The 23882-nt window shown below is 34.6% G+C and overlaps 1 long non-coding RNA gene across 1 annotated transcript in view; it reads left to right on the forward strand.

Annotated features, from left to right (window-relative positions):
• The window catches only part of LOC139359128 (uncharacterized), a 282971-nt gene that overhangs the window by 656 nt on the left and 258433 nt on the right, over positions 1-23882 (forward strand). The gene's annotated exons all lie outside the window — the stretch shown is intronic.

The following is a 23882-nucleotide window of genomic DNA, read 5'->3' on the forward strand; positions in this document are numbered from 1 at the left end:
TCAGGCAGGATAAGCGTGGGCATAGAGTGTAGGACCCTAGGTCCCAGCTGGCAGGTTGGGGCGGAAGTAAGGGTTTGGGGTAGTCGGATGAAGAGAGAGATGGACTTGGGGCGAGGCTGGAGGCGGGGTTGGGGCGAAAGCGCTCCAAAGTTGCTAAGGCAATCTGAGCGCAGAAAAGCTTAATTGGTGCACCAGAAGCAGGAATTGTAACACTGCTTTATTATTAGTTTTCTTCCGTCTTTCCAGCAAACCAGTCCTGTTACAGCCTTTACATTTCTAATAGTTTCTCCTTCACGCTTTACTTTCCGATACTGATTTATAACCATTTAATTTCAATAAGTAAGAGAGCTAGCAAGAGGGAATTCTCTATGCCAAGACTCCCGCTGGGGTTGGTGAGAAAAAATGAGGTTTCTACGTTTGAGGAACGTGGCGTCTAGTTGGGAAGACCCATCTATGAACAGGAGATTTCAGTAATTTGTTATGTGGTCTAATAGAATTAAACCAGTGCTCTAAGTTGCTAATCACTGACCACATTTATTCAGTTTAACAACCAACTTTGAACCCTTTCTATTTGCCCGGCACTAAGCTAAACTCTGAGTAAGGCAGGTAAGTGTCAACTCTCTAGGATCTAACATCCTGTATAGTGATGACGGAAGAAAATTGTCCTCTAAACCTTACTACAAATCTAAACCTCTGTGTTTGGAAAATATGCATCTGTCTCACAATGACTGAAATGCCCTTTTAAAATATGGGTATGAATAGACAAAGGAGGAAGCAGGTAGGCGTTAAAATAATGGGGCAATCTAGTTGATCTTTAGAATATGTGTCAGATTCTTAAGAAGAGATATTTGAGAGAGGAACCAGGAAGGAACTGTAGTGGGGATAATGGAGACCACATTCATCTTTGCTATAATTTTGCAGCCAACTAATCTTCTATGGTGACATTTCCCAGTGGAGAGAGTTCTGGTTCTGACTGTAGGAGAGTAAGACTCCTACATTCTCATGACAGCCATCCTCACTTTTTAAAATGCTGGTGTTACCATATTTGTAGATGAAGACAAATATTGATTGACAAGATATAGGGATCAACAGTTACAGCCTTAATAGCTGAAACTATTCAATTAGTGGGCATGACTAAAACTTGTGAGACTAGTAATAAGGATAAAACTATGACTGTGTCTACCTATTGTCAGCTAACCAAAAATAATGAAAGAGATTAGTGTACATATTTACAGTCTATATTTATAAGGCTACATATTACATATTTTGAAACAAAATTTGCATCCTGCTATTTATAGTTTGGTTTCTGCTCATGTATCAAAACATGGCAAAATTCTAAAGAGAAAAATGTACTTTAATCAGAGAACTTTTATTGTATACGGAAAAAGTGGTGAAAACATAATTCAGTCCCAGGCAGTGTGACTTTAGTACTCAGATTCTGCTGCTTCAGAAAATACATTTGTATAATATATCCAAATAACATCTCTTGAGATATTAAAAAGCAGCTGTTTCTAAATGTTTAGAATTCTTTTTCACCTCAATCCCCCAACTCTGCTTCTCATATGTTTGTGTCCTCAGAGTCACAACATGATTTCTAGAGCCTGCTGAGTTTTATTTTGCTTAGGACAAGAAAGAAATTATAAATGGATTTATTTATACTCAATATATATTTTTAACTTTGTGAAGGGATTTGCAACTGGAAAATGTTCTAGCAAAACAAGGACCTTCTCTTTTACTGAAAAGTTAAAATGTTAAAGTACATTTAATGACTGTAATCAGAAGCAAACTCTGGAGCAAATTTTTGGAGATAATTGGCAATGGAACATTTTAAGACAACAAACAGCATAAATGGCCTAATGTGTTTTGGAAAAGATCCAATTAGTATCATGTAGAGGCAGAAATGATTGTAGAAGTGCACAGTGTGACCATATTAGAACTCATTAAATGTCAATGAAGCATACCAATATTCTATTTGCAAATGCATATAGATTTTCCATTATTAGAAGAAAGCCAGAAGGAAATTACATTTACATAAGGACTAAAAAGATTTGCTTCCATAGTCATAGAAATTCTTCTGACTAGTTATTTTTATAGCCAGCTTTATTTTTTATATTCCTCGGGATGCCATAAAACAATTGTCTTTCATTTTCACCCTAATTTGATTGTATTTATGATTATAACTAAAACCATCTGATAGTCAAATTATGTAATCTGGAAACATCTGCACCTGAATAAATCTTAAGATATTCTGTTCTAAATACTTTATATTACAGGGAACAAATATAGACTGATCAATTAATACTTGACAGATATTTTAATAGTAGTTTAATTTGTTCATTTTTTTTTCTATTGCCTTTTCTCCCCTCAAAATCCACTAAAAGGCATTGATATCATTGGGGCAATGATAATAATGACTCAAAATTCACCAAGGTATATTTTTTTGATAGTATTGACCGCTTTGTACAAATCAAATGACAAAATATAGACTTTAAACTCTGATGCCTTGGCTGTAAGTTATAATTTAGTGACAAGAAGCCTTATACAAAGAGGAGAGAGTTGATTTGGTTACAGAAGTACCTGGGAATATGTAAATGCTGTGTTGTTTTTCAAGGTGAGGACTAGAAGGTTAGAGAATGTTTACAACCCTTTGAGTCAAAAAGAACAATGAGATACAGGTGAGATTGGAGCTTAGCAAGTCCAGGCAAGCCCTTGCAGAGGACTGTAGCTCTAAATGTGCTACATTTAGTTGTTACAGTTACATATTTTTTCAAAATATTTCCTAAAATTCAATAAGAAAAAGAAATGACTTTTCTACGAAGCTCATTGACTATAATGTTTCTAAATTTGAGGCTTAATCACAAAAGTTGGAATATTTTAACCACAGAATTTGTAAAATACCTTTATTACAAAATGGCATTTTTGAACTGTGAAAAACAGGAATTTAACAGTCTAGTATAATTAAATTTTCGCTCTAAATATTGTGTGAATTCTTCATTTAATGGAAACATTACTTTTAGAAAAACTAAAGTAGCCTCTGACAAATCCATTTCAACCACGAGTTTTTTTTCCCACATTTATATATTTTTATCCTTCTACCAGCTAAATGAGGTAAATATTAATACTCTTTTACTTTATTAACTCAAGGTTTTCTTATTGAAGTTGAGATTTTTGGATCCATTCATAGTTTCTCCCCACATGACTCTTCTTGCAGTTGTATGTAGAACACAGGCTTCAGAGGACTGTGACATCTGCTCCTTTGTCATCATTTGCCCATATTCTCAGTGATATCTGTATCCACTCCAAACATCTGAGACATGTGACATCTCATTTTGTCTGGTGATATCACTCCTTTTTGTGTGCTGGCAAGACCACTTTAGGACTGTTGGTTGTCTCTAAGGGATATAAGAAAAGTGCCCTCTTGTTTCACCCTGTGGCTACAGGGAACCCAGAAGGGCTCGGACATCTTTGACTAAAGATAACATGCTTTTCTCCCTAGAATGGAGGGAACCTTGTTGTCTTCCTGGGTTTCAATGAGAGCAAGAACTGGGCGTCTTTTCTCTGATTCTGCAATTCCCTGGAGGTTGTTTGCCTAGAGATGAAGGAATAAGGCCATCTTTCGGGGAGACCTTACAACGTCTATCATTTTCTTCTCCTCCTTTCTCCAGCCAAGAGTATTTTTATTTAATAGACTTTATTTTTTAGAGCAGTTTTAGGTTCACAGCAAAATTGAGCAGATAGATACTCCCTACTCCTATATATTCATAGTCTCTCACATTTTCAACATCCTCCAGCAGAGTGGTACAGATGATGAGCCCACATTGACACATCGTTATCCCCCAGAGCTCATAGTTCACATTAGGGTTAACTCTTGGTGGTGTATATTCTGTGGGTTTAGACAAATATACATTGACATGTATCTACCATTATAATATCATACAGAGTAGTCTACTACCCTAAAAATTCTGTGCTCCACCTATTCACCCTCCCTCCTGCTTAGCCCCTGACTACCACTGATTGTTTTACTGTCTCTGTAGTTATGCCTTTTCCAGAATGTTGTAGAATCATACAGTATGTAGTCTTTTCAGATTGGCGTCTTTCACTCCGTAATATGCATTTAGGCTCCTGCATGTTTTTTCATGGCTTGATCACTTATTTTCAGTGCTGAATAATAGTTAATTGTCTAGATGAACCATAGTTTATTGACCCATTTACCCACTAAAGGACATCTTTGCTGCTTCCAAGTTTAGGCAATTATAAATAAAACTACCACAGGGAAGTTAGTCTATCTTTATTGGTGAGATGGGCTCAGGGATAATCCCATGCTTTCTTAAGGCATAATTTAAAACTATATGCAGTCAGGTTTTTTCCCATTAGTTTCTTGCTATATTCTTCACTGGTATAGGAAGAATAAAACATTTGTGATTTGTAAGTGAACTTTGGCAAAATTTTGGCAAAACTTTGGCAAAAATAGTTCTCACTTCAGAAGTGTCCTGTAATTAATCCCCTGAAGAATGGCAACTTATACATTGAGGACATGTGCTACTTTGGGGATGAGGATGGTAGTGGAAGTTCTCATTTCTGTCTAAAGTTCTTAGAGCCTTAATTTATGGATTTATTTTCCCATCTACCTATGGAAGAGTTATTTTATAAGTAAAACATTTTGTAGCAGACATTGAATTGTCCGCTACGGAAGTAAATGACATATAAATCCACATAGTGAAACCTTCTCTCTTTTAAAGTTCTCTTCTTAATAAAGTCAAATAATGATTAAGGATGTTTAAGATATAGAATTACACTGACATAAGAAAATAAAAATGGCAGTTAAAATAATTAAAAAAACAAAAAATGCAAATGTGGATAAACATGTTATTATTTAGAAAAGAAACCAGTTTATTTTAAAAATATGCTTATAAAATAAGATGAAAAGAATGGTGACATAATTGATATAAATATAGAGTTAAAAAATAGAGGAGTGGAAAATATTCTTCAAACTGAAGCATGTTGCCTCCAAATGATAATAAAAATGCTTACTGGCTAAAAAAAGTCATTTATACACTTACTGAAAAATTTTCACTTAAATTTTTTGTGAACCGAAAGAACTTAGTAGTCACATCAGGGTAAAACATGTAATTTAAAGAGAATAAAAATATCTTCTTAGCTTCTTATTTTACTGTTCTGTAGTAAAATTTTCTATTTTGTGAATTCTTGTATAAGATTTGTATCTAAGTAATATTTTACTTTTTTTTTTAGTTTTCCTAATGGAATTATGCAATGCTCATTTTCCCTATAACTTTTTTATTATTTTTTTTTGAGGAGGCATCTAGATCCCTACAGTGTTTAATTTTTTATGTTTTGCCCTAAGAGTTAACAAGGTCATCAGTAGTCATTGTTCTTTGAGGCACTTAGAATGTATTAAAGCCAATGTGACAATTATTTAAAAATTACATCGTAACTTGCCACGTTATGAATTGGGATATATTCTAGATTACCATTTAAATATTATATTATTTTCAACTTGATACTTCTGTTCTTAGATATACAAAACATTTTTTATATTTCTTCATCATGACTAACCACAGTAGAAACATCCATGATAACATGGCTGTTGCTTGTCTCTAAGGGATGTAAGAAATTTATATAGGATTTTCTTCCATTTGAAGTGCTATTACATTCACTAACTTACTTTTTTTCCTACAATAAAACATGCAAAGGATTCAGGATGGGTACTGTTATTTCTTTGAAAAATCAGAAAATGAACAAAAGGAGATTATGTTTTGTAGGTCTAAGGTTTTACAAATGGTTTGTGAGAGAATAATGAAGAAACACAGTTGCTGATGATTCTTTACAAAACTTACCTAATTTGATTGCATATGAGCTTATTTTTACTAGTATTTTTTACAAACAAAGAGTTGAATTTATAAACTCATTCAGTGTGCTGCTCAATGAATTCTTATTCAATTTTGATTTTGCAGTACTTGGAACAAGTATCTGGCATATAGCAGGTGCTAAAATAGTATTTATTGAATGAATTAATGTTAGCTTAAAACTGCTGTAGATTGGTAATGCTTTCCAATTGCAGTAATGTTTTTACATTTCATTAACTGCAGTCTTAAATGCTTTTAATGCAGTAGATTATATTTTTCGATTCTTGCATTGTTCTTCTTTTAAGGCTTATCTATTCAAAGGATAATATGACTCACTCAGTTCACTGCTACTGGTGAAAGCAGAGGTTTGAAAAGGCTAATTAAAGATTCTTATCAAATATGGTTAAATAAAGAAGCCAATCAAATAAAAATAAGTGAATATCCTCACATGTTCCTTCACCATTACTTTATGTGACATGTGACTTTCTGAATCAGAGACCCTAAATTATAAATCTCATTATTGACTCTTTCAGATTGTATATGTCTTGGGGATGTAGGATTGCTTATTGACATCAACCTTCCTTGTAGCTTCTATGGTGGTGGTGGCTTGCAAAGCGGAGGTTGTGAGCTGATGGCCAGTGGTCCTGGGAGTTTTGGGGTTGGGCTGTGTAGTGCAGCCAGGTGAATGTTAGGTTTGGTAGATACAAATGGTTCAGCAGCTTTTGTCCTAGTCATACTTTTTTGTTTTCTGTTGGTCCTCTGCAGTCATTTCAGTTTATATTCTTTGGTGTAAATGATGTGATTTGGGGATAGTACTTTTATTGCAATTCCGTTAGCCAAAAGAACCACATGAATATTTATATTGTTTAGTAGGCTTTACAGTTATAATTCAGAAAGTAGAGACTTTGAAGATCTAAATACTTATGTGATAACCTTACCCATGGCTTAAGAGGTATATCATGAAAGAGAATTGATAGAAAGGTTTGGCTTGAAAGAACTATTTTTAGATATTAACACGATCTACTCTAGATCATTCTAAAATTGCTAATTGGTACAGAATTTAAATGTTTCCAGTAACAACTTGGAAACCTTACAAAGGGAATCAACTGTCTGCTGTGACCACAGTCCCTGCAATTCTGGGTGCCTTTTTAACAGCTCTGTTTACCTCAGTTTGGTTAATTCTGTCCAAAATCTCTAGCAATTCCTTTAAATTCTTCCTCTTTTTCCTGCACTCACAGCCATTTTTGTCTTGATTTTTGAAATGCTGAAATAGATTCTGTCCTACACAAGGTTTTAATTTTTCCTTAGTTGTTTAAAGGTGAACTTATGGTGATAAGCAAACGGGTCTCAAACTTAGAATTGGTAAGAATTTCTTCGCAAAGCTATCAGAGTATTAACAGAGAGGTGGAACTTTTTTCCTCTTCCTTAAACAATAAGTAGGAATATAATCTGCTTCATTTATAGGAGAATAAAATGTTGGTTCTTATATGAGCTACTTATTTTGCAGTTTACTAAATATTCTTTACTAATGAAGTTTCACTTTTACTGCCATTGAAAAGTATCATAATCTCCTGAGAGATTTAGTATATCCTGGCCTTTTATTTAACAATTATTTATTATCTTTGGGCCTTATATTATAAGAAATATATGCTTTTCTAAGAAATATTTGCATAATTTAATGTTTCTCCTGCTCATTTCCGGGTCTCTTCAACTGGAATGCTCATGAGTATAATCATGCTAGCTTTCCATTTTACTTTTCTCTAGTGTTAATATTAAGTCAAATATTTAATTTATATCTAGTATATCTTTATCATAGCATAAAATTCAAACTGTTCTTAGTATATTAAAACCTTTTCTTATGGGAGGCATAGTAAATAGTGTTTTGCTGATAACCCAATAATGTTAGAGAAAAAAGTATTAACTTAGATGCTAATTATTATAATTATCTAAGCTTACTGCTGTTTTCCATCTTTTTGGAATATTTCTTAATCACCAAGTTATGTCTTGAGAGCTAAAAAACACACTTTTCTATTTCTACTCGTCTTAATCATATTTTCTATTTTCTATGTTGTGTGATATTTGGGTATCTTAAAAAGTTTGCTGGCCTTGGAAAGGCTTATTCTCCCAGGGCTAGCCAATTCTGAGACAGCAAAGGGCTCAGCTGGGAGAATGTCTTTCATATACAAACTACCCAATCTCCAGGAGTCTATATCCCCAACCACATCCTTATCTAATCTCACACACCAAACCAACACATTTTCTCTGCCCTAAATCAATCCTGGCACCAAGCAACTAGAGTCCCCATTGTAGCCCAAAGCACACCAGAGTTACTCAAACTAGCCAGCCCTAAACAGTCTGCCCTGCCCTGCCCCCCAGTTGCCTTCCTGTAGAAATTCCAATATAGGCTCTTGCCTAAGCTTTCCCCTAGACTAGCTTCTGCCTCTGCTTCTGCCTCCTGTCTCAAACCTGGTGTTTTCCATGTGCACAGCATGCCCCTTGTCTTGGGAAATGTAATTAATAAAACTCTTCTTTCAATAACATTAGCTCCTCTGTGTCATCGCTGTCACCACTATACATGAAAATCCTCAGGGTGCAGTAATTGGGACACTATTTGCTAAATGAGTAAACTTATATTTTTTTTAGTAAAGGAATAACATAAGCGATTATATGGTAAGATTTTAAAAATGGATTTCTGGGTTATTGTACGATGCTAGCAGTTTCTAATGCAGCCTCTCTAAATTCCCTCTTAAAATACTGATGGAGGCAATAAAAGCATGAGCAATGACTACATAGCAGTTCTACTGGACACCAGTTTAACAGTCAACGCCTTACACCCTACTTAAGATAGTTTCTTTGATGACAGAGCTGGTGGGACTGCAGTGATAAACATAATCTACTACATCTGCATGTTGTACATCTAAGCCAAGACACATAAAAAGAATCAGTAGGATGAGTGCTTAGCTTACTCCTCTCACTCTCTCTTAGTTGGTTAAGAAATAAAGTTGGTCCTCTGCTCTTAGTTGGTCAAGACTTGTGCCAACTGGAAACATGGGCATCTGTCCACTCTGCTGCAAAGGTACTGTGCTTTCTAAGATGGGATTTTCTTTCCGAAAGCACAGAACCCACACATTTCCTCTCCCATCCCCAGCCTTAGGCTAGTCTCTCTTACATCTCTCTCCTTTCTGACTTGAAAGATACTGGCCTCTTTTTCTCACTTCTCTAAAATTGTTAGCCTGATCCTAGAATGGATTTAGACTTTCACAGAGGATGTTGATTCATTGTTTCTGGCAGATTCTGTTTTCAGTCCTGTAGTATAAACCACTCCTAGGGCAAAAGAACAGAATTTCTTATTTAACTTCTTAGGAAGGAGGGAAATTACAGGGGAAAAAAGGAAAAAACTTAAAAACAACCAATAACCTATCCTGTTCCAGGTTAGAAGCATAATTAAAATTTATAAATACTGGGACACATTTCCCACTTAAGAAAGTCTAACTGCCCAAGTCACCAGAGTCGTTTGAATATCTTTTGGTAGAAAATTATTGTTGGAAGACTGTATCAAGATCTTGGATTGTGGCTGGGTTCAGTGGCTCATGCCTGGAATCCCAGCACTTTGGGAGGTTGAGGAGGATGATCACTTGAGGTCAGGATTTTGGGAGCAGCCTGGCCAACATGGTGAAACCCCATCTCCACTAAAAAAAAATACAAAAATTAGCCAGGCATGGTGGCATGCACCTGTAATCACAGCTACTTGGGAGGCTGAGGCAGGAGCATTGCTTGAACCTGGAAGGCAGAGGTTGCAGTGAGCTGAAATCATGCCACTGCACTCCAGCCTGGGCAGCAAAGCAAGACTCTGTGTCAAAGAAAAATATATGTATATCTTGGATTGAGTATATGCTCAAAGCTTTGTTTTTCAACATGCCTATTAAATAACAAATTACATATTAAAACATAAATATTTGTAAATATATATTTATACCTATCATATATAAAAATATATGTGTAAATATATATAAATATATGTGTTTAAATATACATATATTTATATAGCTATATATGCACATGCATACACATATATTACATATACATTTTGCAACCTTTGCACATTATTATATAACTTTTTAATATGTTTATGTGTTTAAACATACAAACACATAAACACCATCCTGGAAAACAAGCAGTGCTGTCCTCAAAGTACAATTAAAATCTCAAAGTCTCTGAATGGGAGAAAGGATCAAAGCCTTGACAGAATCCATGGTTCAAAATGTGCCCATTGAAATACTGTTGTGAAAGGGGATGCTTTAAAGGTATTCCCAGGCTGAGGCGTGCAATAAGCATAAGTGGAGTGGAGTCCTGGGGTAAGTGATAGAGTCAGATGGGAGAACTACTAAAGGAGCATCAGATAGTAACACCTCCCTCTTCCTAAGGAGAACTGAATATGGGCTGCTAGGATAAACAGAGGTCATTGACTTAAGGACTAGGAATACCAAGCAATAACGTAGACACCCCATATTCAGAAGACCTGTTCTAGGTGCACCTAATCTGTTACATCCCATTGCAACCTGTAAATCACTGGAGAAAGGCGATAGTAAATAGATAAAGCACACACAAACACCCCAAAAAAGAAAGAAATCCTAATACATACAACCAAGAATCACCAAAGACCTAAAAGAGAGTCATCAAACTCAGCAACCAAAGAAACGGAACTTGAATTTTAAAAATTTACATTACTCACATGGTCCAGAATTCTCTTCTAGATCATAGGACTCCTAAGTTAGGTAAAAACAAATCTGGTTTGGAAAAATGATTATTAATTCAGGACACAATCAAAATTGTAAGGAAGCAAGCTACCATGAGCGAAAGTCAATAGTACCAAGCAAACCTAGTTACCAAAGAATTTGAAAAGTTAGACTAAACAAAAATCATTCTAACTCTAAATAAAAGAGCAATACATTATGAAAAATTATAAATTCTGAAAATAAAAAGCATTGCGATTAAATTAAAACTTTAAATGACAAAAAGAAGCAAAGTGAGTTGGAAAGGTAATTAGTAAACAAACTTTTATTTCTGAGCATAATGCATAACAGGAACCAGATCTACTCCCCGAATTGAACAACCATAAAACTAGATAAAATATATGAAGCAAAGACTTTCAGATATTGGGACACAGGAAAAACTGAGAGAAGAAAAACCCGTGAGTTCTATAATTGCTGCAACTTATAGCTTATAGGCCATAGCATGTGGAGAGTAACCTGAGCACAGCCCAGCAGTCTCAATGAGCTCTGAAGACGAGTCTCTAAGATCTGCATAAGGTCTTTCAGTGAGTACTGATCTGCTCGTGCCTGAGAGGAAATTCCTCAAGGCTGGGAGGTGGGAACTAGACAGCAGTAAGCCTAAGCAATGGCCAGCCGTCACAGAGAGCTGGAAATAATGTGTGTTCCCAGCCACCAAGTGGAAAGACCTCATACACAGGCCATCAGGTTGAATCTTCTGAAGGATTAGGCCTTAGTAGTTTTAAATTAACTATAGACTAACTAGTGTGCTTTACCCACATCATCAAGTCTTAAGAGCAAAGTTCAAAAGGAACAAACTGATGCCAAGTTACTTAACTTGAAATGTCATGACAGCATCCAACAGTATCTCAAGGCATAAACAAAGTTCAGCACCGAAAACGTTCAGCATCCAGTAAAAACATATTAGGCATTCAAGAAATAGGTGAAAAATCAGTCAATAAAAACCGAACAAAATGACAGACAATAGAAATGTCAGACGATGATCTTAAAAAGCTGCTGAAATTATGTTCCTAAGTACAAGATAGAAGAAAACATGAACATGATAAGAGAAATGGAATATTTAAGACCAAAGTGAAATGTCTAGATGAAAACAATATCTAAAAAATCTTATTGGTTGTGATTAATTGATTACACATTGTAGAATATTTAGCAGTAAAAGTATCCAGAATGAAGTACTCCCCAAAATGACACAACATCAATGACCTATGGGAAAATATTCATATATATATACATACACACATATACATACATATATATGATAAATAGGGGACTATCAGAAACACATTTGAAGAAATAATGGCTGAAAAACTTCCTAATTTGATAAAAATTAGAACTCCATAAATCCAAGAAATTCAACCACCCAAGTAAAAGAAATAATTAAAAAACCTTCAGATACATAAAAATTAAATTGCTCAAAACCACTAATGAAGAAGAAAAATCTTAAAGGTAGTCATACTAAAAAAAAAAAAAAAAACAGCAGATAGTATCTACAAAATAACAAGAAGAATGAAACAGTCGACTTCTTGTCAGAAAGTTTGCTGGTCAAAAAATAATCGAGGGCCGGGTGCGGTGGCTCACACCTGTAATCCCAGCACTTTGGGAGACCGAGGCGGTGGATCATGAGGTCAGGAGATCACCACTATCCTGGCTAACACGGTGAAACTCCGTCTCTACTAAAAATATAAAAAATTAGCCGGCGTGGTTCCAGGCACCTATAGTCCCCTCCTACTCGGGAGGCTGAAGCAGGAGAATGGCGTGAACCCAGGAGGCTGAGTTTGCAGTGAGCGGAGATTGTGCCACTGCACTCCGGCCTGGGCGACTGAGTGAGACTCCGTCTCAAAATAATAATAATAATATAAATGAGTGGCAAGTTTAATGTACTAGAAGAAAAAAGTATCTAGAATTCTACACCAAGAAAAATTTGTCTTTCAAAAATAAACAAAGATTTTTTCAGAAAAAGCTGGGAAAATTTATGGCCTATAGTACTGCATTACAAGAAATATTAAAGGAGATTATTAATATCAAATACTAGAATGAAATATGCCTCTACACATACGAATAAAAAGTGCCAAACATAGTGGCTACATGACTAAATATAGAAGATAGGTTTGTCTAATTTTTAAAAACACTTAAAAGGTAATTTACTGTTTAAAGATAAAAGAGTAATAAAAATGTGTGGTGTTTATAATAGGCGTAGAAACAGACATCAATAGGACAGAAGACAGCAGATCAGAAATGGGATTATAAGGTTGTACGGCTCTTTCAATGTGAGTGAATGATACAATATTTGAAATTACCTTGTGATAAGTTAAAGAGATATAACCTCTATAGCAGTCACTAAAATAATAATAGCTAATAAAAAATGGAGAAAAAAATGTAATGTAAAAAATTCAATCTGTCCCAAAAGAGGCAGAAAAAGAACAAAAAAAGAAAGGATACATGGAAAGCCAATAATAACGTGGTAGATTTAAGCTCAAATGTGTTGATACTTAACATTGAATGTGAATGTTCTACACACATCAATAACAATGCAGAGATTAAGATAGGCCTCCACTTAGAATAAAATGGAAAAACATTAGATAACTGTAGGGAAATCTGCTTAAGAGAGTATGTGTTTCTTCATGAAAGAAATTCATATGTAAGTCTATATACTTCTAACATAATGCCATTTAACTCATGAATATAGTTTAAGCTTTAATTCCAGAGGAATTTATACAAATGCTAGATAATGAGAAGTCTGAAAATTTGGAAAGAGTGCAGTTGTTGTTTTGTTTTGTTTTGATTTTCAGCATCATAATCTGTTAAGGTTTGGGTGATGATTATTTTTATAATTTTAGATTTTGCCTGTAGCTAAGCAGGAGAAAAAAGACAGTTCATCTGTTCCATTATTGGGAAACTTTCCAGATACGTTGAATTCTCAAGTCCAGTCTCTTAACTGAAAATAGCTTCTGAAATTGGTTTTTTTTTTTTTGACTATTGAGCTTCTCTTGACCAGCAGCTTGGCAACTAGTGGGTGATAAAGACTTTCCAAAAGGCTTTTCTTTTTTTTTTTTTTTTGGTAGTAAAATAAGCAAATTGGGCAAACAGGATAGTTTACACTGAATATAATGACACAAAATGAATTTTAACTGATTTTATGTCCTAGGAGCTATGGAAGGATGGTCTAGCAGTCTGAGATTAGGAATGTAAGCCAAAACTATTAAAATTCTCTGGCTATGAATACATTGATTACTTTGCCTTCTAATATTTTCTGATTTGCGTTTTTAACTTTTTGTCTTTCCTGAATGTCACAAAATTTATTATAATTCTAGATTTTCTTTTCTCAAAATTTTAATATAATTTCTCTCCATTTTGGAATTTAAAAATAACTCCCAGTATTCAGAGAAATAAGACCACAGTCACAATTTGTTCATAACCTTTAGTAAACTAACTTTAATTAGGAACTATCATATTGACCTTTTACATATTTTTAAGTATATTTAATATTCTCTGCCAGCCATTAAATAGGTACTGGTAATCACACATTAAAGGAGCTTGGTTTCTGCTATCATAGATAATATACATCAGTAACTTCCGTAGGCCAAAATAACCTACCATTGTCATAGGCAAATGATTGCAGTTTTTAAAATGCTTTTGTTTGAGTCATTTTTTGACATGGACATTTTACCAGAAGGATACTGTTCCCACACCAAACTTAAGGTCGGGGTGCTTATTCTAGCAGCCCAATAACAAGATGCAGATTAACTGAGGAGAAAAGAGAGTTTTTATTTCTATAACCGATTACAGGGAGAAGGCCTGGAAATGACTGCCAGACCAACTCAAAATTAAGTTTCCCCAAGCTCATATACCTTCTAAGCTATGTGTCTGTGTGTAAGTATGCATTCATCTACAGACATAACTGATTAACTTCCTTTAATCTGTAACTAAGATCTGAGTCCTAAAGCCCTTCCTCTGGAGCCTCAGTAAATGTACTTAATCTAAATGGGTCTGGGTACTGGGGTGATTACCCTTATCTTGTCTGCTGAGAAACCATGGAGGTTTGGGGAGTTTCTTCAGACCCCCAGTAAAATTTGTCTAATCCTAAATGGGTCCTAACAAGAAGTCCTTCTTTATCTTGTCATGCTTTAAGACCCAAAAAAGACCTGGGCCAAACTCTTGGTGGGCTTTTGTTACATTTCAACCTTTGTAAAAGGGCACTGGCTCTATCAGCTTTTAATATTTAACTTAACCACCAAGTCAGTGCTGAAACACTTGGAGGCCTGTGTTAGTGAGACCTGGCCTGCTACAATACCTTTAACTATGCTTTTAATTTTAAGAAACTATATTATTCGCTTATTCATACTTGAGTTATTTAGAGCAAGATCATACTGAGTTAATTATCACAAGCTTTTTGGATAAAACAACCTCTAAAAATATATGTGCTATTCAACTTTGGGTGAGCAAACAATTTTCTGCACCAAATATCCTAACACAATTATTTCCTGTAATAAATATTTTTAGTTACAAGTTTTAAGTGGCAATGCTTGGAATTTTTATTACAAACTATATTACAAGAAGCATTTTGGATTTTTTAGTAAGCAGACTTACACTTGTGGGCTTCCAACATATATTTATATATGTATATTATATCTCTCTCTTTTTCTCTCTCTCTTTCTATATATATATATGTATTTCTCTACTTTGCTAAGAGAAAAATGTTTAAAAATTAATTCTGTAAGCAAGTCACAGTTTTCGTAGCATTGATTTAAAGAAATCTCAGAGTTTCGAAAGCTAATTAATCAAGTGAAGTCAAGTTGGTGGGAGAGTAAGTTTATCTTTTTAAAATATTTCAGCGGTGAAGCTTTCCATTCTGTGTGAATTATTTGTATTCAGTGCAAAATAACAATGAAAGATAATATTTATATTATTAAAAGTTTTCACTCAGTTGTTTATGGACACCTGACATGTAACCTTTTAATCTCCAAATTTGAACAAACTGTTTGGAATAATAAAATATAAATAAATAAATAGTCACAGTTCATAAAACCCATGCCTGATTATGTTTCGTCATATTATAAATGATATCATCAGTGTAGTTATTTCTTTTTTTGTTCATCAAAAAACTACAAGAAGCTAGAAAACCTAATGTTTTTAAGATGGCTTCTGTGGGTTTTCGTGTGTCTCCTCGGCAATTTACTTAAAATGTTTCTGATAAATTCAGATTACCAAAGGAAAAAATAAACTTAACAGTGGGTGTTGATTATTCTTTACCTGAGAGAGAGTAATCATTGAGAATAAGATACAAAAATACAGATTTAACATAACATTTACGATAACTGATATGGAATGATGAACTAGCCCTTTTTTCCAACTGCTAACAAGGCATAATGCTTAACTTCTCATAACACTATTTTTATTTTCTTAGTAAATGGGAAATTGTGACTTGCCATTTCTGGCTTCCGTTTAATGCCTAGCTAAGACTGAACTAGAGACTAGAGAGTTTATAAATTTCTTTTCCACACTTTAGTAAACAAGACTACAGCTTCCAGAACCAGGCAACTAGTTTTCAAGTCCTGCCATTAGCCTGAGGCCTTTAAAACTTACTGGCAATTGCATAAAACCTGCCTAAGAATAATGTTTTTAAATGTTTCAATAAAGTACCTAGATTACAAAAGGAATAAAGATATAGAATATTTCCATCACTCCAGAAACTTCCCTTGTGTTCTTTTCCAGGTAGTTCTTCTCACCTATGAGCAACCATTTACTTGATTACTTTCACCATGACTTAGCTTTGTCTATTGTAAAGCTTCATATAATTGAAATAATACAGTAAACTATCTTTTGTGTCTGGCTTTTATTCAGTGTGATGATTAATCTATGTTGTTGCATTTTAGGAACATATTGCTGAGTAGTATTCCACTGTGTAAATATACGTAATTTGTTCTCTTGTTCATGGAAATTTGGGTTACTTCTAGTTTATTTATAGCCTTATCAATAAGGCTGATATTAACATTTTTGTAGAAGTAATTTTGGTGACATGTATTTTCTATATCCTAAATAAATGCTTTATTTTTATTTTTATTTTATTTTTTTGAGACAGAGTCTCCCTGTGTCACCCACGCTGGAGTACGGTGGTACCATCTTGGCTCACTGCAACCTCTGCCTCCCAGGTTCAAGTGATCCTCCCACCTCAGCCTCCCAAGTAGCTGGGATTACAGGCATGTGCCACCATGCCTGGCTAACTTTTGCATTTTTAGTAGAGATGGTGTTTCCTCATGTTGGCCAGGCTGGTCTCAAACTTCTGGCCTCAAGTGATCTGCCCGTCTCGGCCTCCCAAAGTGCTAGGATTACAGATATGAGCCACTGTGCCTGTCCTGAATAAATTGTTAGTAGATGAATTGCTGGGTAGTTGTACATTTAACTTTAAAAGAAACTGTGACGGAGATTTCCAAAGTTGTGGTACTATTTTTCAGTCCCATCAGCAATGTCTGAAGTTCTAATTGTTCCCTTCCTTTGTAAACAATGTTGTCATTTAAAAAGTAGCCATTCTATTGGTTGTGTAGTGGTTAACTCATGGTGGTTTTAATTTGCATTTCCAGGATGACTTATAATATTGAACTATTTTTTCATGTGCTTGTTGGTCAATTACATATCCACTTTTGTGACATGTCTGTTCAAATCTTTTGCCTATTTTCTTATTGTGTTATTTGTATTTTTATTATTGAGTTATAAGAATTCCACAGATATATGTCTTACAAATATTTTCTCATACTTTCAGCTTGCTTATTCCTTTAAGTCTTTAAGAGCATATATTTTTCATTTTGTAAAGTCCATTTTTTTCTTTTCTTATGGTTAGTCCTTTTTTAAAATCTAGTATAAGAAATCTTTACATAATCCAAGGTCACAAATATGCTCTTATATTTCCTCTTAGAAATCTAATAGTTTTAGCTTTTACATTTTGGCCTATAATCAATCTCCAAGTCATTTTTGTGGGTGGTGTAAGGCTAGGGTTGAGGTTTTTTTCCAAAGAGGGATCTAATTGCTCTAGCACCATTTGTGAAAAACAAACAAAATAAACAAAAAGAAAAAAAAAATTCTTCCCCATTGTATTATGTTGGCAACATGGTCGAAGACTAGTTTACTGTACATGTATAGTTCTACTTGTAGACTCTCCTATTCCTTTTTGCTATATCCCTATCCCAGTGACACACTGGCTTGATTATTATAGTCTTGATTATTATAGCTTTAGAGTAATTCCAAATATCAGGTGTTATAAGTACCACAACTTTCTTATTTTTATTTTTCAAGATTGCTTGGCCTGTTCTAAATCTTGGTTCTGCCCATGTACATTTTAAAATCAACTTGGAAATTTCAACAAACATCCAACTGGCATTTCAGTGGGATTGTGTAGTCCTTAGAGGGATGTAGGAGAAGAAATTGTATCTTAATAATACTGAGTTAGGTCAGGAATAGTGACTCGAACCTTTAATCCCAGCATTTTGGGAGGCTGAGGCAGGAGAATCACTTGAGTCCAGGAGTTCGAGACCAGCCTGGGTGAGATGGTGAGGCCCTGTCTTTACAAAAAATTTAAAAGTTAGCCAGGTATGGTGGTGTGTGCCTGTAGTCCCAGTTATTTGGGTGGCTGAGGCAGGAGAATTCTTTTAGCCCAGGAATTTGAGGCTGCTATGAGTCATGAGGATGCCACTGCACTGCAGCGGTGACAGAGTGATACCCTGCCTCAAAATTATTAATTAATAAATAATACTGAGTCTTCCAGTCCATGAACATGGTACATTTATCCATGTATTATATTTAAGTATTTGAGTTTCAGAATATTTTATAGTTTTTATTATGACGATCTTTCATCTTTTTGTTAAATTTATTTCTAAATATTTTGCTTTTGATATTATTTTATATTTTATTATTTAAATTTAATTTTCAATTGTTTGTTGCTAGAATATAAGAATATAATTGCTTTTTGTATATTGAGTCTGTATACCATGATTTAGCTGAATTTAGATATTAGTTTTATGGGGGTTTTTTTGATAGATTCTTTGGGATTTTTATATAAACACTATGTTCTTGGGGAACAAATATAATTTTACTTCTTTCTTTATGATCTATGTGCCTTTTATTTCTTTTTTGCTATTTTTCTTTCCTGAAATTCCTGAAAGTCAATCTTTTTCTTTATTGTACTAAAACCTCCTATTAATAAAAGTATCAGTGGTGGACCTTATTGCCTTGTTCTCAATTGTTGGGGAAAAACATTCAATATTTCACGATTGATTTTGATATTAATTATAAATATTTTGCAAATACATTTTATCAGATTGATAACACTCCCTTCTATTCTCATTTAAAAATTTCTAGTTTGTTGAGAGTGTTTTTTCCTGAATAGATGTTGATTTTAGTCAAATGTTTTTTCTTCCTCCATTGAACTGATTATATAATTTTTAATTTTTATTCTATAAACATAGTGAATTATATTAATTTTTAAATATTAAATCAGTATCTAATTCCGGAGAAAACCTACACTTGTTCATGACATAACATTCCTTTTGTGTTTTGCTGAATTCAATTTAGTAGCATTTTCTAGAGGATAATTGTGTCTTTGTTCATAAAGTTTACTGGTCAGTAACATCTCTTTCTTAGGAAGTTCTTGTTAGGTTTTGGTAGCAGGGTTATTCTGGCAACATAAAACAAGTTGAGAAGTGAGTATAAACATAAACACTGAGGTGATTTTGACAGAGCATCATATTGGACATCTAATTCAATTTGATTTTGCGTTTTAATGGTTACATTGAATATCTTAATATTCTGTGGTGTATATACACAACGGAATACTATTCACCCATAAAAATAAAAAAATCATGTCTTTTGCAGCAACAGGCATTGGAGTTCATTCCATTGGAGTGAAACTCATTATCTTAAGTGAAATAAGCCAGATACAGGAAGACAAATATTCCATGTTTTCACTCATACGTGAGTTTCTACAAAGGTGTACACATGGACATAGAGAATGGAATGATAGATACTGGAGACTCAGAAGGGTGGGAGGGATGGCTGATGAGAAATTACTTAATGTGTACAATGTAATGGAGACCCTAAATCCCTGACTTGACCGATACATATGTAACAAAATTGCCCTCATACTCCATAAATTTATATAAACAATAGAGAAAGAATATCCCAATTTTCAAAAGTATGTTAAGATTGTTTTGTGTTAGGGAATGAAGACTTTATAGTTAGAAAGTAACATGTTTTCTAATAAAAATATACTTGAAATCTGTCTGAAACATGGTGATTTACCTAAAAGCATGCCATGGATTGCTTTTTAACATGCAAGCCCTAATATGTAAGCTTTCTGAAAAGAATAATATTTGATTGATAGGAGGATAGACAGTGAGAGGATTTGATGACACAGGAGATCGTGGACTTTGCTACTGTGAACCCAGAACCCATCCCAGTGTACTTTCCATTCCAGCACCTGCGCTACCAAGTAGATCAGGAGCTAGCATTTTTTTTTTTTTTTTTTTTTTTTTTTTTTTTTGAGACGGAGTCTCGCTCTGTCGCCCAGGCTGGAGTGCAGTGGCCGGATCTCAGCTCACTGCAAGCTCCGCCTCCCGGGTTTACGCCATTCTCCTGCCCCAGCCTCCCGAGTAGCTGGGACTACAGGCGCCCGCCACCGCGCCCAGCTAGTTTTTTGTATTTTTTAGTAGAGACGGGGTTTCACCGTGTTAGCCAGGATGGTCTCGATCTCCTGACCTCGTGATCCGCCCGTCTCGGCCTCCCAAATTTCTGGGATTACAGGCTTGAGCCACTGCGCCCGGCCCCAGGAGCTAGCATTTTAGGTTCCCTAATTCACGTTGTCTTGTGGCAAATGTATATCTAGACCTTTTTTGATCCAAAATGGATATTTCGGAGCCTGGAAATAAATTCAGAATATTTATTAAGGGGTAAATAAATAGGGGATATATAAAACTATAATATATATATAAATATTCTTCTGAAATATATATATACACACACACACACACACACATATCAGAAGTGTAGACAGTGTAGAAGCAAGCCAATTGGAATTTTTGAATGAAGACAGCATAGTGAGATTCTGTATCACTTAATGATGGAAAATGTTTCATTCTTCTTTACTGCACTCTGAATAAATCATACATGATTCATGAATAGGACCAGTATTTGAAGTTTTCAAAAACTGTGAAAAAGGGAACAAGAGAAATGATCATGTAATTTAGTCACTTATATTCCATATTTTAATTATTTTATTCATAAAATAGATCATATTTGAACACCTGCTATGAGCCAGTTTCTGTGCTGGCATTTTTAAGACACACACACATATACAAACAGAAACAAAAACAAAATTCCATTTTAGGTTTCTGTGAAGGAAGCTCTTGAGCAAACTTGCTATGTATCATTTCTACATTCATAATAGGATCCAATAAAAGAGCTTTATAAGAGATAAGGGTGGACAGAACTATAAAGGTTTGATGTGGAGGCATATGTCCATAAACTTTAATCACTTTATCATTACACTAAAATGTAGGACTTTTATTAACTATTCAATTTAATATAATTGTATTTTATGTAGTACAAACTTAAAAATATATATACATATAATTTTCAGTCTTTCAGATCATACACAAACAAAAGTTAAAACAAACACCTGTTTGTAGCATTGTGCTAGGCAGTGGAGTGAAAACTATGACATATTAAATAAAAATTTCTAGCGTTAAAACACTAAAGACTCAAAAAATACACATTTAACATACACTAGAATACGACTCCTTAAGTGATGTACTAGTTGTCATAGTTTGATAATATAAAGTATCTCACACCTTTTCCCTCTTCCTGAATTTTGTTTGTTCTTTTCTATTCACATTTACCTGTGTATTTGTTTCCATGAATCAGATTGAGAGGTCACTGTCACTCTGAAAAGAGTTCTAGTACTTTCTATCAGAAGTTACTACCTTGAGATACAGCATTTCAAAATAATATAAATGTGAGAAAATAGATCTTTTCATTCTTGCACTTACATTCTCTTTTCTTTCTATTCTCTATCCCCGGCCTTAAAATGTGCTCAGATCATTTTAGTTCTTGAAATTACTTTCTTCTTAGGAAAACAGAGTGTTCTTTAAAAAATCTCCAGAACATGCTGGCACTTGCTTTCTCACAATTTATTCCACTTACTGCCCCAAATCTTTAGAGTACTGTATATTTAATGCTTTCATTTTTCTACCCTCATTCATTCATTGACACGTGTGAATTTTGTTCTAGCCATTTTGTTGAAACTCTTCTCTTGAAGTACAATGATCTATTTTATTTATGACATCAGTAACAAGTGGCATAAATCATATTCACCCTGTAGAAAGTAGATTAAAAGGAAAAAATGAAAGAAAGAGATTAGGAAAGAAGGAAGGAAAGAGAAAGAAAGAAAAAGAAGGAGAGAAGGAGAGAAAGAGAGAGAGAGAGAGAGAGAAAGCTAGCCAGTTGCAAAACTGAAGAGTAGATTAGGATTAAAATGTATTCTCACATGATCTTTCTTCATGCTGTGGCAGAGTGTCTCCTAACATATTACAATTTCCTTGCAACTTTCAAATAGAAGAGAATTAAAAACTATCATTCCTGATAGCTACTGCAATAATATGCAGTATATATGGTTCAACTCAGATTGTGTACGTGTTTCTGAATAAATCACTGTGGACAGGGTCACAACTTTAGGACTGAAGACCAAGATGAAGTAATTCCTTCTTTAATCGCATGAACTGATCAGAATTACTGTAGAATGTGAGAGCTGTAGGTCACCAAAGAAGCCAATTTATAATGGAAAATTTGATGTCTCATATTCCTAAGAGCCAAGCTAATAGCTTCCTCATAGCCTCATCTCCTATCTCTGTCCAATATTCACACCATTGACCAAATTTACCTTTTCCTAAACATCTTCTTGTTGTTTTCTGTGAGAAACTGATTTTTAGGGTTGTTGCTGTCTTGACTGCTCCATTTTTTTTTTCTTTTTCGAAGAGTTTTTCCTTGTATGCTGTATATATTGTTTTGACCTATGTTTTCTCTCTTGTTTCTTTTACCTTTTTTTTTTTTTTTGAGATGGAGTCTCTCTCTGTCGCCCAGGATGGAGTGCGTGGTGCAATCTCGGCAACTTCTGCTTCCAGGGTTCAAGCAATCCTCCTGCCTCAGTCTCCGTATTAGCTGGGATTACAGGCACCTGCCACAACTCCCGTCTAATTTCTGTAGTTTTAGTAGAGATGGGGTTTCACCATGTTGGTCAGGCTGGTCTGAAACTCCTGACTTCAAGTGATCTGCCCGTCTCAGCCTCCCAAAGTTCTGGGATTACAGGCATGAGCCACTGCACCAGGTCTTTTGTCTCTTTATCTAGTCCCAGCTATTCAGGAGGCTGAGGCAGGAGAATCGCTTGAACCTCAGAGGTGGAGGCTGCAGTGAGCTGAGACTACATGACTGCACTCCAACTTGGGTGACAGAGCGAGACTCCATCTCAAAAATAAATAAATAAATAAAGATCTTATCTACCCCACATTTCTGTTATCAACTCAATGCAACTTCACTGGCAAATTTTAGCACGTCTTTATTTACCAAGAGCTAGACCTCTTCATTTAAAAGTCTAGTAGGCTCTTCAAACCTAGAATGACTAAAGGAAAATTCAGTGTCTTCCTCGCCTAATGTCTTCCTGTCTCTTCTCGTTTTCTTATTTCATTGAGTAACATTTCCTAACACTCAGTAAGAAATTTTCAAGCCATTTTAGGAATGTTCCTCCTTTATTTTGTAGGCATTAGCATTCACTTCCACATCTGGTACAGTGGAGAAAGATTAATTTTGTCTGGGAAAGATATATGAGCTTTGTCATAGAATAATAAATAGTTCTTAAAACATACGAAAGTCAAATGTGACAAGCAGACTGGGAAGGTGCGAGATATTCTAAGAAAACTAATCAGCATGAATAAAGATGTTGAATTATTTGTTATGTTAAAAAAATCACTTCATGTGACAGGCATAGGCTGCATGTGGTTGAGGAGACTTGCAGGTAATAATTTCTCTCAGTTTTTGTTTTTCTGAGAAAGTGTGTCTTCTTCATTTCACTGAATTCTAGATGGTTGAATTGTATAGAATTCTGGATTGTTGGTCTTTTTCAACACTTTAAAATTTTTAATACAATATTCTTTTGTGAAAAATAAACAGGGTTTGTTTGTTTGTTTGTTTT

The sequence above is a fragment of the Macaca nemestrina genome, chromosome 16 (genome assembly GCF_043159975.1).
Source record: "Macaca nemestrina isolate mMacNem1 chromosome 16, mMacNem.hap1, whole genome shotgun sequence".
NCBI lineage: Eukaryota > Metazoa > Chordata > Mammalia > Primates > Cercopithecidae > Macaca > Macaca nemestrina.